We start from the raw sequence: 13,581 nt of genomic DNA on the forward strand, positions 1-13,581 counted from the left end.
TCTAATGTATTGTGGTGTTTTTTATTTTGTAATATAAAATTCTCACTTTTGTGTTTTGACATAAAATGCTCTGGGGTAGTATTTTATTATAATGTTGCAAAACTTTTGCCTACACTCAAATGTTGGTATGTAGGTCCCTGTGGATAAAAAAAAAAAAAAGAACAATCAGTATTTTTACATTAGCTATAATGTCTTGAATTTTGACCCAGTAAAGTTGAGTCTTTTATTATTTTGTTCATGAAAAGAGAAAAACTAAAGGATCTAGTGGCTGGGAGTATGGATTTCTTTTTTACCCTACTCCTGTGTCTGGTGTTCAGGTTATAATTTTTAATATAAATATGTCCATAGAATTTTAAGCTTTGTTAAATTTTTGAGATCGGAATTTCAGGAATCTGTCCAAATTTTCCTAAAATATTAGGTCGTTTTTTGTCCAAATTTTCCTAACAGGATAGAATTTTTTTTTTTCTTCTTGTGCCTTACAGATGTCTTAGTGTTGCCTTGGTCAGGGATAGAAATAATTATTAAAGTGAAAAACTTCTCTTCAGTTAATATTATTTATTGACTAAGACCTATGACTTGTGTCTGAGTAGAGGCTAAGTGTGAACATCACGCAAATGGAGAGCAATAGTTATTGCTTTTTCCAAATATGTGTGGTTACAGCATAATGTTTACTTCCATGAGTCAGGGCAACTTAAACAGATTACCCAGATAAAAGGAACTGGGAAGCAGGAAGCCTGTGTCTCAGCGCACATTTCATTGCTGAACTTTGTTGCGTCGCCTTAGTCAAATCCTGTAACTTTGTAGGGCCTCAATTTCCTTACCTGTCCAGGAGTATAAAAGTATTTATCTTTTCTGACTTGTACAGTTCGGGTCAGGGAAAGTTTAGATTTGTGTCATAAATATAGATAATATGGCTAAAGACTACCCACCTCTTTTTATTTAGTATTAAAAGAGTATCTGCAAACATGCCAGCTTTTTGGCTTCTTTTGGTGTCAAAAATGTCTTTGAGCAGAGCGAATTCAAAAGTGCTTGGGATAGCCATAAACATTTTGTCAGAGTTCATTGCCATAGTTGACTATGTCCATTTTTGTTGTGAGTGAGCAACCAAATTGATTTTTCCCTCCTGGTACTCTGGTTCTGCTGTTGCCCAACAGCGAGTTACGTCACCCAAATAGGGTCAGGCGGAAGCCTCACGCGTGGTTTACAGAACCGTGTAGCAGGCATATGCGGATTGAAATAGCTGTAATTAGAAAATCAGTCTCACATTTAGGAACTATGCAGAAGCGTGTGGATATTCTGATTTGTCCCAGAAGCACAATAGAAGTAAACCAACTGGTCTTGAAATAAGAACAATTACAAAAACACAAACTTTGAAAAAAATGAACACAAAGATTTGAATCATAAATATTTATTTCTAGAGAAACAAGACAAACACATTTCAAATTTCAGAGGAATGGGTTCGTGGTAGTTAGAGCACACCAACCATCCTGCTGTGTTGACATGGGGATTTCTGCATGAGGCCATCTGTAGGAGGCAAGACGCCCTACTGTCACCCCCATGGTAGGCAGGATCTCATCTCTTGTCTTTGAACTGGTTCTTAGATGTGGCAAGGAACTAACAAAGAATCCCTGTAAATTTTATCTACTGTTAGTAATCTTCAGGAACTGAAATTAGGGAGTGAGCCAAAGCTAGCTATGACATGAACTTTATCTGTGGATATTAAGGTCATTTTACAATTGACCACAGAGCATATGTTTGAATGGCAGAAAAATTGTAAAGGAATGTTCAGAGTTTTTTCTGTGTGTGTCTGCTATTGGTTACTTCCCTGTCACGTAAATCACTCTGAGCCATACAATAGGTATGGGCCAGAAAGACACAGAGCATGAGTATCAGTAAGGATCTGTTAGTGTAGCCTGAGGAGGCTGGGTGAAATCCGTTTGACTTTTCCAGCTTGTTGGTTTCACTGTTTTCTACAGTGGGTGATTGTCTTCAGCCTGCTTGGCTGGCACCAGGTCTTTTGAGGTTTCCAGAAAATCCCCATGTAGATGTGCAGCCAGAAAGTTGGGTGCACAGCGGGCTTAATGTCTGCTGTGTTCCATGGTGTACACTCTTCTCTGGTCAGGGAGGCATGCCTCTAAGGGATGAACGGAAATTGCCTTAATTGACAGTACTTCCGTTGGCAGGATGATTTCAGAGTCTACCTCCCATTGAAAACAAACCCTCGCCTGCTCCCTAGGGGTCTGGAATCCCTCATTTTCTCATGAGAACTCTTCCTAGCGAGGGCCGATGTTGAGATGCAGACCTAGGAGATATGCTCGGAGGAGCTATTTTACAGAACTTCGATGTATTGAGTCCTTACCATATGCAGAACACTGTGCCGAGAGATTGGCATCCACAGTACTAGTCTCATTTTTTTACGTCAGGAAATGGAGGCTGGAAGTATACATTTGCACAAGGTGACACAGTATGGGATGAGAACCAGCCTTTAGTCCCAGGTTCTTCAAGACTCCAAAACCCATGCACTCCCGAGACCCTCTACTACTTGCCTGTAATCGAGGTGCACCGAGATCGCTAGGATCCTGATTGCCCTGCCCAGAAGGATGAAGAGTGCTGGGCTTTTGCCTCTCCTGGGGAGGGAGAGAGTAGGTAGGAGGGGAGGGCTGAGAAAGCTCTGGGCCTTCCAGGGGGTGCTGAGCACAAGTCAAGGAATGATAAGGGCTGGTCTGGGTCCTGGCCTCTACCTCCAAGCACAAGGCGGAGGCCCTGCTCCTGCTCCATGGAGCAGTCTGCCCAGGGTCTGGCTCAGGATGGAGCCCCTCCTGGGAGCGAGGCGAGTGGGAGCCTGTAGCTGATCCCCGCCTGCATGAGAGCTATTGTGCTGGTCTTCCATGGGGAGAGGGTGTGGCTTGTCTGAGAGGGGCAGTGTGGTGTGTGAGATGTCCCTGTGCATTTCTCTTCATTGCGCTACGAGCTTGTGAGTCTGAATGATGTTGAAGGTCCTCAGCTGGGCATGTCAAGGACAGTGGCAGAGTGGAGACCGAGGCCTCGGCTGGGTCTCTGCGTGCTGTCCTGACGGGGCACAGCTAAGACCGTCCACTAACCTTCAGGGGTTCGTCTTGCGGTAGAGGCACCCGTGATGAGTGTGGCTAGCATGCAGCTGGAGAAGGCAGGAAGAGGAACGTAGGCCACCCAGACTAGACTCTTCCCGGACATGGCCTCTGCCTCTCGCCTCCACAGTCTGGTCTGGGGAACCTCGCTCACAGCACTTCCAAGTCCTGGTCACCGTCGTCGGCTCTAGATTGCAGGCTCCTCGAAGCCCCGGGCCAGTTCTGTTTGTCTCGGTATTCCCTATGTCTTTTGTGGCACCAGAGCCCGAGAATGTTCTATTTGAGCAGGAAACTCGAGAGGCTTGGCCCAATTAGAGGCGTGAGGAAAACTTCATGAGAAAGGAAGTTTCCTGTTAACTAGCTAACCATTTCTGGAAAAAGTCTTCTTCCGATCATTTGAGAACCATGTGTATAAATTGAAGTAGAAGGAACTGACCACTGCCTGAGTGATGAGGCCTGGCTGTCAAGGACTTTTTCAGAGAAAGGAACAGTGGCTTTGCTCTGGACAAATCCTATATTACTTTTTCAAGTAATAATCTGCTGGTATGAAGACTGTACCTTTTATTTCCATTTTACCTTGTATTTAAATGAAACATTTAAAATGACATCCTTGAAAATTGAGAAGGCAAATAAAGTGGTCCTGCTAATTTAATGAAGACCAAGCTGTAAATGTCACTTTTATGGAGTGTCAGCCACTCACTGAGGAACTTGGTAACCAGAGAGAAAGGAGAGGGCAGAAGTGTTTGATGATTCCTCCCAAGAGTCCAGAGTTTTTCCTAGTTTTCTAGAACACACAGGGTCTCTGCAGAGGAGGGGGACTCTGCTATTAAGGAATGAGCCAGAAACCGTAGCCCTGTGAATTGTCCCTTCCCTTGCCTTGTTGTCTTTCTCCACGATGAGACTGGAGAATGGCATGGCTGTCAGAAGACACTCATCCCCCTGAGTTGGTGAACGTCTCCCTCTGGTGCCAAGAGGTCCGTACGGAAGACAAATCTGATGCCCTCTGTGGTATGTGGCCTATCTACGGAGCTGGTCAGAGCGCAACAGAGGGAGGCCCAGTCTGTCCTCCCGGGCGTCCTTTCCATAATCCCCTTGTCACAGCCACCTCTAAAGGCTGCTTGCCCTGACAGAGGGGCCGTGATGGGCAGCCTGTCAAATAGATTGTGAGTGCATTAGCAGGATTAGCAGAGAAGGCTAATACTGCAGCATTCCCCAAGTTCATTCACAGCAGCTGAGACTGGGCTGTTCAGCTGCTAAGCTGGGCAGGCACAGGCTCCAGAATTCATGTCACATCAGGAACCGGCCCCGAAGTGGTCAGAGACTCAACAGTCCCATGTGTTTGACTTGTGTTCATGTATTATTATTATTTAACAACAGAGCGTAATTTATAATATCAATGTGAAGATGCATAATAAACTAGCTGAAATACTTTAGTAGCCTCTCAAAACCAGGTGCTTTGCTCTTGGCAGTTTATTGAAGTATTGCTGATTTTATTTCTGCTTGCTCAAGTAATATACCCTTGTTTTGGAAAACTTGGGTCAGAAAAATATAAAGGAGAAATTTGAAATACTCAGTTCTTTAACCAGATATTACCTCTTGTGCCATTTTGATGTATTTTCATGCAATCTTTTTTCTATGGATATCAAGTAAAGTTGTGATTATATTGTATGCTTGGTTCTGATTCCTTTTAAAAAAACAAATATTATATCCTAAGCATTTGCCAGTTTTCTTGCACTTTTAATGAAAACACCTGTTTATACTGTGAATATATTTGCGTTAGTTTTTTATTGATGTGTAATGAATAACCATGAACTCAGCCCTTTAAAATAATACCCTGTATCGGCTCACAGTTCTATAGGTCAGAAGTCTGGCATGGCATGGTTAGGGCCTCTGCTCACATCCCAGAAGTCCAAAATCAAAGTATCAGCTGGGCTAAGTTCTCTGAAGGCTCCGGGAAACATTGCTTCCAACCTCTTTCTTGTTGGCAGAATTCAGTTCCTCAAGACTGTAGGGCTGAAGTCCTCTTGTCCTTGCTGGTTGTTGGCTAAGGAACATTCTGAGCAGCTGGAGGCCACCTGTCTTCCTTGACATGTGGCCCCTTTGATCTGCAAGCCAGCAGTACTGCATTGCCTCCTTGTTGTGTTTGGACTCTGGCTTCTTCTGTGATCCACTGGAGAAAACTCTTCCCTTTTAAAGGGCTCATATGCTTAGGCCACGCCCACCAGAATACTTTAATTTTAGGACAACTATGTCCTGTAATGTGACCTAATCAGCGGATTAAACGCCATCATATTGATCGTCGGCAGGATTGTGCAGGGGATGGGAACCAGGGTGAAGAAGGAGTGGGGCCATCTTAGATCGCTACTTACTAGAATATTTTCATTTGTTTAACAGTTTCTTTGTTTTGAAAAAAGCTGGGCTTATTTCTGATTTTTTATTATTTTAGGTAATGTTTTTGGGTGAGCATCTATCTTTATGTGATAGGTGAAGAACGATATTTTGTTATTTGCATTTTTGTTTCTAATGAAATTCAACAGTCAGTTTTCATGTGTTAGCATTTGACCTCTTAAGAGAATTGTTTCTCTTCTTTTTTGGGGTTTATCTTCTAATTGGTATGTAATGTTCTTTAACAGTAAGGACATTATAAGTTCACTAATTTTGTTACAATCAACTATTTTTCTTTGTGTACTTTTTGATGTAAAAAGGTTTTAAATACATATGTGCACAATTCCATGTATATCTTACTTTCTGTTTTTGCCTTTGATGTCATATTTAGAAAATCCTTTTGCATCTCAAGATCTTAGAAATATATTGATTACATTTCTCTATTTTATAGATTCATTATTTGTATTTAAACTTTAATGTACATGGGATTTATTTTGATGTATAGTGTGAGGTAGATATTGAAAATTGCCCCCCAATCTTATAACCAGTAGCCTAATATTTAATATATAACTCATCCTCACTGATTTCAAAGGCCATTTTCATACTTGACCTTTTTGGTGGCTTTTCATTCTGTTCAATTGTTCTGTTTTGCAGGATGGTGCCGCAGTGTGCTCTTTTGGTTATTATATTTTGAAATAAATTTAAATACACTGAAAGGTAAATTCCTCCTTGCTTTATTTAGTTTTCAATATCTTATTGGCTCCTTTGCCCTAATGGTTTCACGAATTTCTGATGGAATTTTAATTTGAAGTGTATTGACTTCCTAAGATTTACACCGAAGAAACGATAGTTTTCCAATATATAGCCTTCCCATTCCAGCAACATAGACTCTCTCTCTACTTATTAGAATTTTCCTCCATGTTCCTCAGGAAAGTTTTATTTTTCTGTTTTAACAAAATTTCAAATTTACAGAAAATTTGCTGTAATATTACAAATAATTTTTCCCTGAACCATTTGAAAATAAGTTGCTGGAAGACTTTATTGTGTAATTCTGGCAAAGGAAGACTTTCTATACTACTATTGAAATCTAAATGAGGACATTAACATCTGTGTGTGTCATCTCTCTGTCATCTATGTGTCATCTCACCCAGAGATCTCATTCCAATTCCCAATTGCCCAGACATGGCTTTTAGAGAACCAGGATCCAATTCAGGATCCTAGGTTGTATTTCGTTGTTACGCACCTTTCGTCTCTTTCAACCTCAGTTTCTCAGTCTTTCCTGTGACTTTCATGACCTTGTCACTTTTGAAGGTCATAGGCCAGTTGGTAAAATGTAAATAGGCCATATGGTAAAATGTCCCCCAGTTTGGGTTTGCCTAACTTGTCCCCATGATTTGATTTGGATCATGCCTTCTTGGCAGGAGTGTCACATAAGGAATGCCATTAACACATCCTATGAGGAGGCACACTGATTGGTCCAGTCTGGTGATTTGACTTTTGATCATTTGATTAACTTGTGTCTGCCAGGCTTTACCACCCTAAGCTTACCCTTTTTGCATTTGTAATTATTAAGTGTTTCATGGGGGAGATTCTTTGAGACCATACTGTTGTTGAAGTATTTTAGGCTTTGTTTGGTGCTACTGAAATCAGTGTTTAGTTCAGAGCCAATTTTGTCCCACTATTGAGGAAAAAACCTTGCTCAGTACCCTGCCTAACGGTCCATGAATTACGAGGTTTTCCTACTCTGCTGTGGCAACAGGAATGATTTCCAGGTGGGTGTGAATTCTGGAGCTTGTTCTTGGTGACCCTTTCTGGTGGTTCTTCCCCCAGCCTTGGGTCCCCTGACGCCGTGGAGATGTGAGAGAGCCTCCCCAGGTCTCGGGAGGCTCTTTCTGCATCTCTTCCCTTGCTGGCATTCTTCCCTGGGAGCTCCCTGGAGTTCCTGCTCCATTCCTCAACTCCAGAGAACCTGGGCTATGCCTGGACCCACCCTTCCAGTCCTAAAGCCTGCAAACTCTCTCCAGGCAGTAGTAGGGCTCACCTCACTTTCCCCTATCAGGAATTGCGGTCCCTTGTTGCCCACTATCCTATGTCCTGAACACCATTGTTTCATATATTTTGTCTGGCATTTTAGTCCTTTCATGCAGGAGGATTAAAATGGTCCCTGTTACTCTATATCAACTGGAAAAAAAAAAAAAACCACTTATGCATTTTGGGTGAATCAAATGCATCATTATTTTCCAGGCATTTATTGAAATGTAGAAATGTTTCCCCCTGCTCTAAATGGCCTCAGGACACTGAGATTTTTTTAAAAATGTCACTTGTTGTCATCTCTTTTCCTTCCTTAGCAACTGCTTTCCTCTGCTATCAGCTCCAGGCCTGCTGTCCCAGGAGTTTATGGACTACCTCTGCTGTTGGGCAGTTTCTTAGTTAAGGGTCGGTAGGTTCTAAATGAGTGTTTGAAGATCTGTTTTAGGAATTAAAAACGTGAACTTTGTCATATGTATCTGGGATACTTTCTTGCTTCCTTTCTGGTCCTTGGTCACAGTTCCCTAGTTGAGTCTGCTAAAGCACTGCTTTCTGGATAAATGAGATAAATGCCACTTTGGAGCTTCGTTTGGGATGTGCGCTTCTTGGTGAGTCCGGCTGGGAGGGAGGCTTTTGCACTCTTGCTGGGTCATAGAATTTCTGTATTAGTTTTCTAGGGTTGTCATAACAAAGCACCATGAACTAACTGGCTTAAAATGATAGAAATGTATTGTTTCCTAGTTCTGGAGCCTTCAAGTCTGCAGTCAAGGTGTTGGCAGAGCCATGCTTTCTCTGAAACCTGCAGGAGAATTCTTTGTTGCCTCTTCTTAGCCTCTGGTAGTTTGCCAGTGATCCTTGGGGTTCCTTGGCTTGCAGCTGCATAACTTCATTGTCTGCCTTCATCATCACATGGCCTTGTCCCTTTGTGTCTCTGTCTTCAAATGGACATCCGCTTATAAGGACAGTGGTCATATTGGATTGGAGAGCCACCCTACTCAAATATAATCTCATTTTAATTTAACTAATTACATCTGTAACAACCCTATTTTTAAGTAAGGTCAAATTCTGAGATACACTGGGGGGTTAGGACTTTAGTATTTTTTTTTAGGGGATACAATTTAACACTTAACAGTTGCTATAAAATATTAGGTGACTTTCTTAGTGAAAACCGGATGAACACCCAGTGGTAGGCTTTGAACCAAAAGCAGATGACACAGGTGTCAGCAAAGATTACGAAAGCTGGTTGGCCTAAGGGTAGCATGCTAGCAGGGAGCCCTGTGCCAGGTTTGACTCCTAACTCTTGCAGATAGGAATGAAGCGACATCAGTGTCCTGGTGTTAAGCCCATGTCTGAAATTTCCTGATGTGAAATCCTTTGTCCTAGCTTTGGCTAGTGGCCCCAAGCCTCAGTGAGTGCTGCAGACAAAGGGCAGATCTTAGAGCTGAAGCTTCTCTGACAAGTGTCATGGTAGCGGTGACCATGCATAATTTTGGGAAATCTACTTCCCCCTCTCTCAGTCTCTCAAGTGTATGATACAATATTATTAACTACAGTCACCATGCTGTATGTGTTCCCCAGAATTTCCTCATCTTAGAGCTAAAAGTTTGTCCCCATTTCTCCCACCCCCAGCTCCCAGGAGCTACCATTCTACTCTCTATTTTTATGAGTTTAACTTTTTTAGATTACACATGAGGTGAGATCAGACAGTATTTCTTGTATGATTTATTTATTTATTTTACTAAGTATAATACTATCAAGATCCACTTATGTTGTTGCAAGTGGCAAGATTTCCTTTTTTAGCTAAATAATATTCCGTGATATATCTCATTTTTCCTTTTTAATGGCTAAATAATATTCTATCCATCTATCTATCTATCAATCATCTATCTATCTATCTCACATTTTCTTTATGCATTCATCTGTTGATTGTCATGATTGTCATGTAGGTTGTTTCTGTGTCTTGGCTGTTGTGAAATAATGCTGCAGTAAACATAGGAGGGCAGATATCTCAAGATAATTTCCTTTCTTTCAGATATGTATCCCAGGTGGGATTGCAGGATCATATGGTATTTCTGTTTTTAATTTTTTGAGGGAAATCCATACTGATTTCCATAGTGGTTGTACCAGTTTACATTCCCACGAAGAGTATCCAGATCTCTCCCTAGTTTTAAGATATTCTCAGCCATTATTTGTATAAATAAGCCTTTGTTTCTTTCTTCCTATTTTCTCCTTCTGGGACCCCATTAATGTGTAATTATTTCTCTTAATGATATCCCATAGTCCACATAAGCTTTCTTTAGTCTTTTTCATTCTTTTCAATTTGCTTTCCTCTTATTGGGTAAGGTCAAAAGATCTGTCTTCTACTTCACAGATTCGTCTATTGATCCAGTCTGATGCTGACACTCTCTACTGAATTTTTAATTTCATTCATTATATTCTTCAGTTCCAGAACTCATTTTCAAAAATGTTTTTTTTTAATTTTTTATTTTTTATTAATAGATAATGTATTATTTGCCCCAGGGGTACAAGTCTGTGAATTACCAGGTTTACATACTTCATAGCACTCACCATAGCACATACCTTCCCCGATTCCACCTCCCTCTCCCTATGCCCTTCCTCCCAGCAACTCTCAGTTTGTTTTATGAGATTAAGAGTCTCTTATGGTTTGTCTCCCTCCTGATCCTATCTTGTTTCATTTTTTTCTTTTCCTACCCCCAAACCCCCTACGTTGCCTCTCAACTTCCTCAAATCAGGGAGATCATATGATAATTGTCTTTCTCTGATTGACTTATTTCGCTAAGCATGATACCCTCTAGTTCCATCCACGTCGTCGCAAATGGCAAGATTTCATTTCTTTTGATGGCTGCATAGTATTCCATTGTATATCTATACCACCTCTTCTTTATCCATTTATCTGTTGATGGACATCTAGGTTCTTTCCATAGTTTGGCTATTGTGGACATTGCTGCTATAAACATTCGGGTGCATGTGCCACTTCGGATCACTACATTTGTATCTTTAGGGTAAATACCCAGTAGTGCAATTTGCTGGGTCGAAGGATAGTTTTATTTTCAACTTTTTGAGGAATCTCCATGCTGTTTTCCAGAGTGGTTGCACCAGCTTGCATTCCCACCAACAGTGTAGGAGGGTTCCCCTTTCTTTGCATCCTCGCCAGCATCTGTCATTTCCTGACTTGTTAATTTTAGCCATTCTGACTGGTGTGAGGTGATATCTCATTGTGGTTTTGATTTGTATTTCCCTGATGCCAAATGATGTGGAGCACTTTTTCATGTGTCTGTTGGCCATCTGGATGTCTTTGCAGAAATGTCTGTTCATGTCTTCTGCCCATTTCTTTTTCTTTTTGTGTGTGTGTGTGTGTGTGTGTGTTTTTAAATTAAAATTTTTATTTATTTTCAGCATAACAGTATTCATTGTTTTTTCACCACACCCAGTGCTCCATGCAATCTGTGCCCTCCCTAATACCCACCACCTGGTTCCCCCAACCTCCCACCCCCCGCCCCTTCAAAACCCTCAGGTTGTTTTTCAGAGTCCATAGTCTCTCATGGTTCACCTCCCCTTCCAATTTCCCTCAACTCCCTTCTCCTCTCCATCTACCCTTGTCCTCTATATTATTTGTTATGCTCCACCAATAAGTGAAACCATATGATACTTGACTTTCTCTGTTTGACTTATTTCACTCAGCATAATCTCTTCCAGTCCTGTCCATGTTGCTACAAAAGTTGGGTATTCGTCCTTTCTGATGGAGGCATAATACTCCATAGTGTATATGGACCACATCTTCTTTATCCATTCATCCGTTGAAGGGCATCTTGGTTCTTTCCACAGTTTGGCAACCGGGGCCATTGCTGCTATAAACATTGGGGTACAGATGGCTCTTCTTTTCACTACATCTGTATCTTTGGGGTAAATACCCAGTAGTGCAATTGCAGGGTCATAGGGAAGCTCTATTTTTAATTTCCTGAGGAATCTCCACACTGTTCTCCAAAGTGGCTACACCAGTTTGCATTCCCACCAACAGTGTAAGAGGGTCCCCCTTTCTCCACCTACTCTCCAACACATGTTGTTTCCTGTCTTGCTAATTTTGGCCATTCTAACTGGTATAAGGTGGTATCTCAATGTGGTTCTGATTTGAATCTCCCTGATGGCTAGTGATGATGAACATTTTTTCATGTGTCTGGTAGCCATTTGTATGTCTTCATTGGAGAAGTGTCTGTTCATATCTTCTGCCCATTTTTTAATATGATTGTCTGTTTTGTGTGTGTTGAGTTTGAGTTCTTTATAGATCTTGGATGTCAACCTTTTGTCTGTACTGTCATTTGCAAATATCTTCTCCCATTCCCTGGGTTGCCTCTTTGTTTTGTTGACTGTTTCTTTTGGTGTGCAGAAGCTTTTGATCTTGATGAAGTCCTAAAAGTTCATTTTCGCTTTTGTTTCCTTCGCCTTTGGAGACATGTCTTGAAAGAAGTTGCTGTGGCTGATATCAAAGAGGTTACTGCCTATGTTCTCCTTGAGGATTCTGATGGATTCCTGCCTCACGTTGAGGTCTTTTATCCATTTCGAGTTTATCTTTGTGTACGGTGTAAGAGAATGGTCGAGTTTCATTCTTCTACATGTAGCTGTCCAGTTTTCCCAGCACCATTTATTGAAGAGACTGTCTTTTTTCCACTGGATATTTTTTCCTGTTTTGTCGAAGATTATTTGACCATAGAGTTGAGGGTCCATATCTGGGCTCTCTACTCTGTTCCACTGGTCCATGTGTCTGTTTTTATGCCAGTACCATTTCTTGATTGGATTATTTGTTCTTTGGGTGTTGAGTTTGATCATTTCTTTATAGATTTTGGATACTAGCCCTTTATCTGATATGTCGTTTGCAAATATCTTCTCCTGTTCTGTCAGTTGTCTTTTGGTTTTGTTAACTGTTTTCCTTTGCTGTGTAAAATCTTTTGATCTTGATGAAGTCCTAATAGTTCATTTTTACTTTTGCTTCCCTTGCCTTTGGCGATGTTCCTAGGAAGAATTTGCTGCGGCTGAGGTTGAAGAGGTTGCTGCCTGTGTTCTCCTCAAAGATTTTGATGGATTCCTTTCTCACATTGAGGTCCTTCATCCATTTTGAGTCTATTTTTGTGTGTGGTGTGCGGAAATGGTCCAGTTTCATTCTTCTGCATGTGGCTGTCCAATTTTCCCAACATCATTTGTTGAAGAGACTGTCTTTTTTCCATTGGACATTCTTTCTTGCTTGGTCGAAGATTAGTTGACCATAGAATTGAGGGTCTATTTCTGGGCTCTCTATTCATTCCATTGATCTATGTGGCTGTTTTTGTGCCAGTACCATACTGTCTTGATGATGACAGCTTTGTAATAGAGCTTGAAGTCTGATATTGTGATACCACCAACTTTGGCTTTCTTTTTCAATATTTCTCTGGCTATTCGAGGTCTTTTCTGGTTCCATATAAATTTTAGGATTATTTGTTCCATTTCTTTGAAAAAAAAAAAAAAAGGATGGTATTTTGATAAGGATTGTGTTAAATGTGTAGATTGCTTTAGGTAGCATAGACATTTTCACAATATATTGTGAAATATATTTCACAATATAAATGTTTCACAACATTTTCACAATATTTCAAAAAATCCATGAGCATGGAACATTTTTCCATTTCTTTGTGTCCTCCTCAATTTCTTTCATGAGTACTTTATAGTTTTCTGAGTATAGATTCTTTGCCTCTTTGGTTAGGTTTATTCCTAGGTATCTTATGGTTTTCGGTGCAATTGTAAATGGAATTGATTCCTTAATTTCTCTTTCTTCTGTCTTGTTGTTGGTGTAAAGAAATGCAACTGATTTCTGTGCATTGATTTTGTATCCTGACACTTTACTGAATTCCTGTACAAGTTCTAGCAGATTTGGAGTGGAGTCTTTTGGATTTTCCACATATAGTATCATATCATCTGCAAAGAATGATAGTTTGACTTCTTCTTTGCCAATTTGGATGCCTTTAATTTCTTCTTGTTGTCTGATTGCTGAGGCTATGACTTCTAGTACTAT

The sequence above is a fragment of the Martes martes genome (genome assembly GCF_963455335.1).
Source record: "Martes martes genome assembly, chromosome: 9".
Taxonomy (NCBI): domain Eukaryota; kingdom Metazoa; phylum Chordata; class Mammalia; order Carnivora; family Mustelidae; genus Martes; species Martes martes.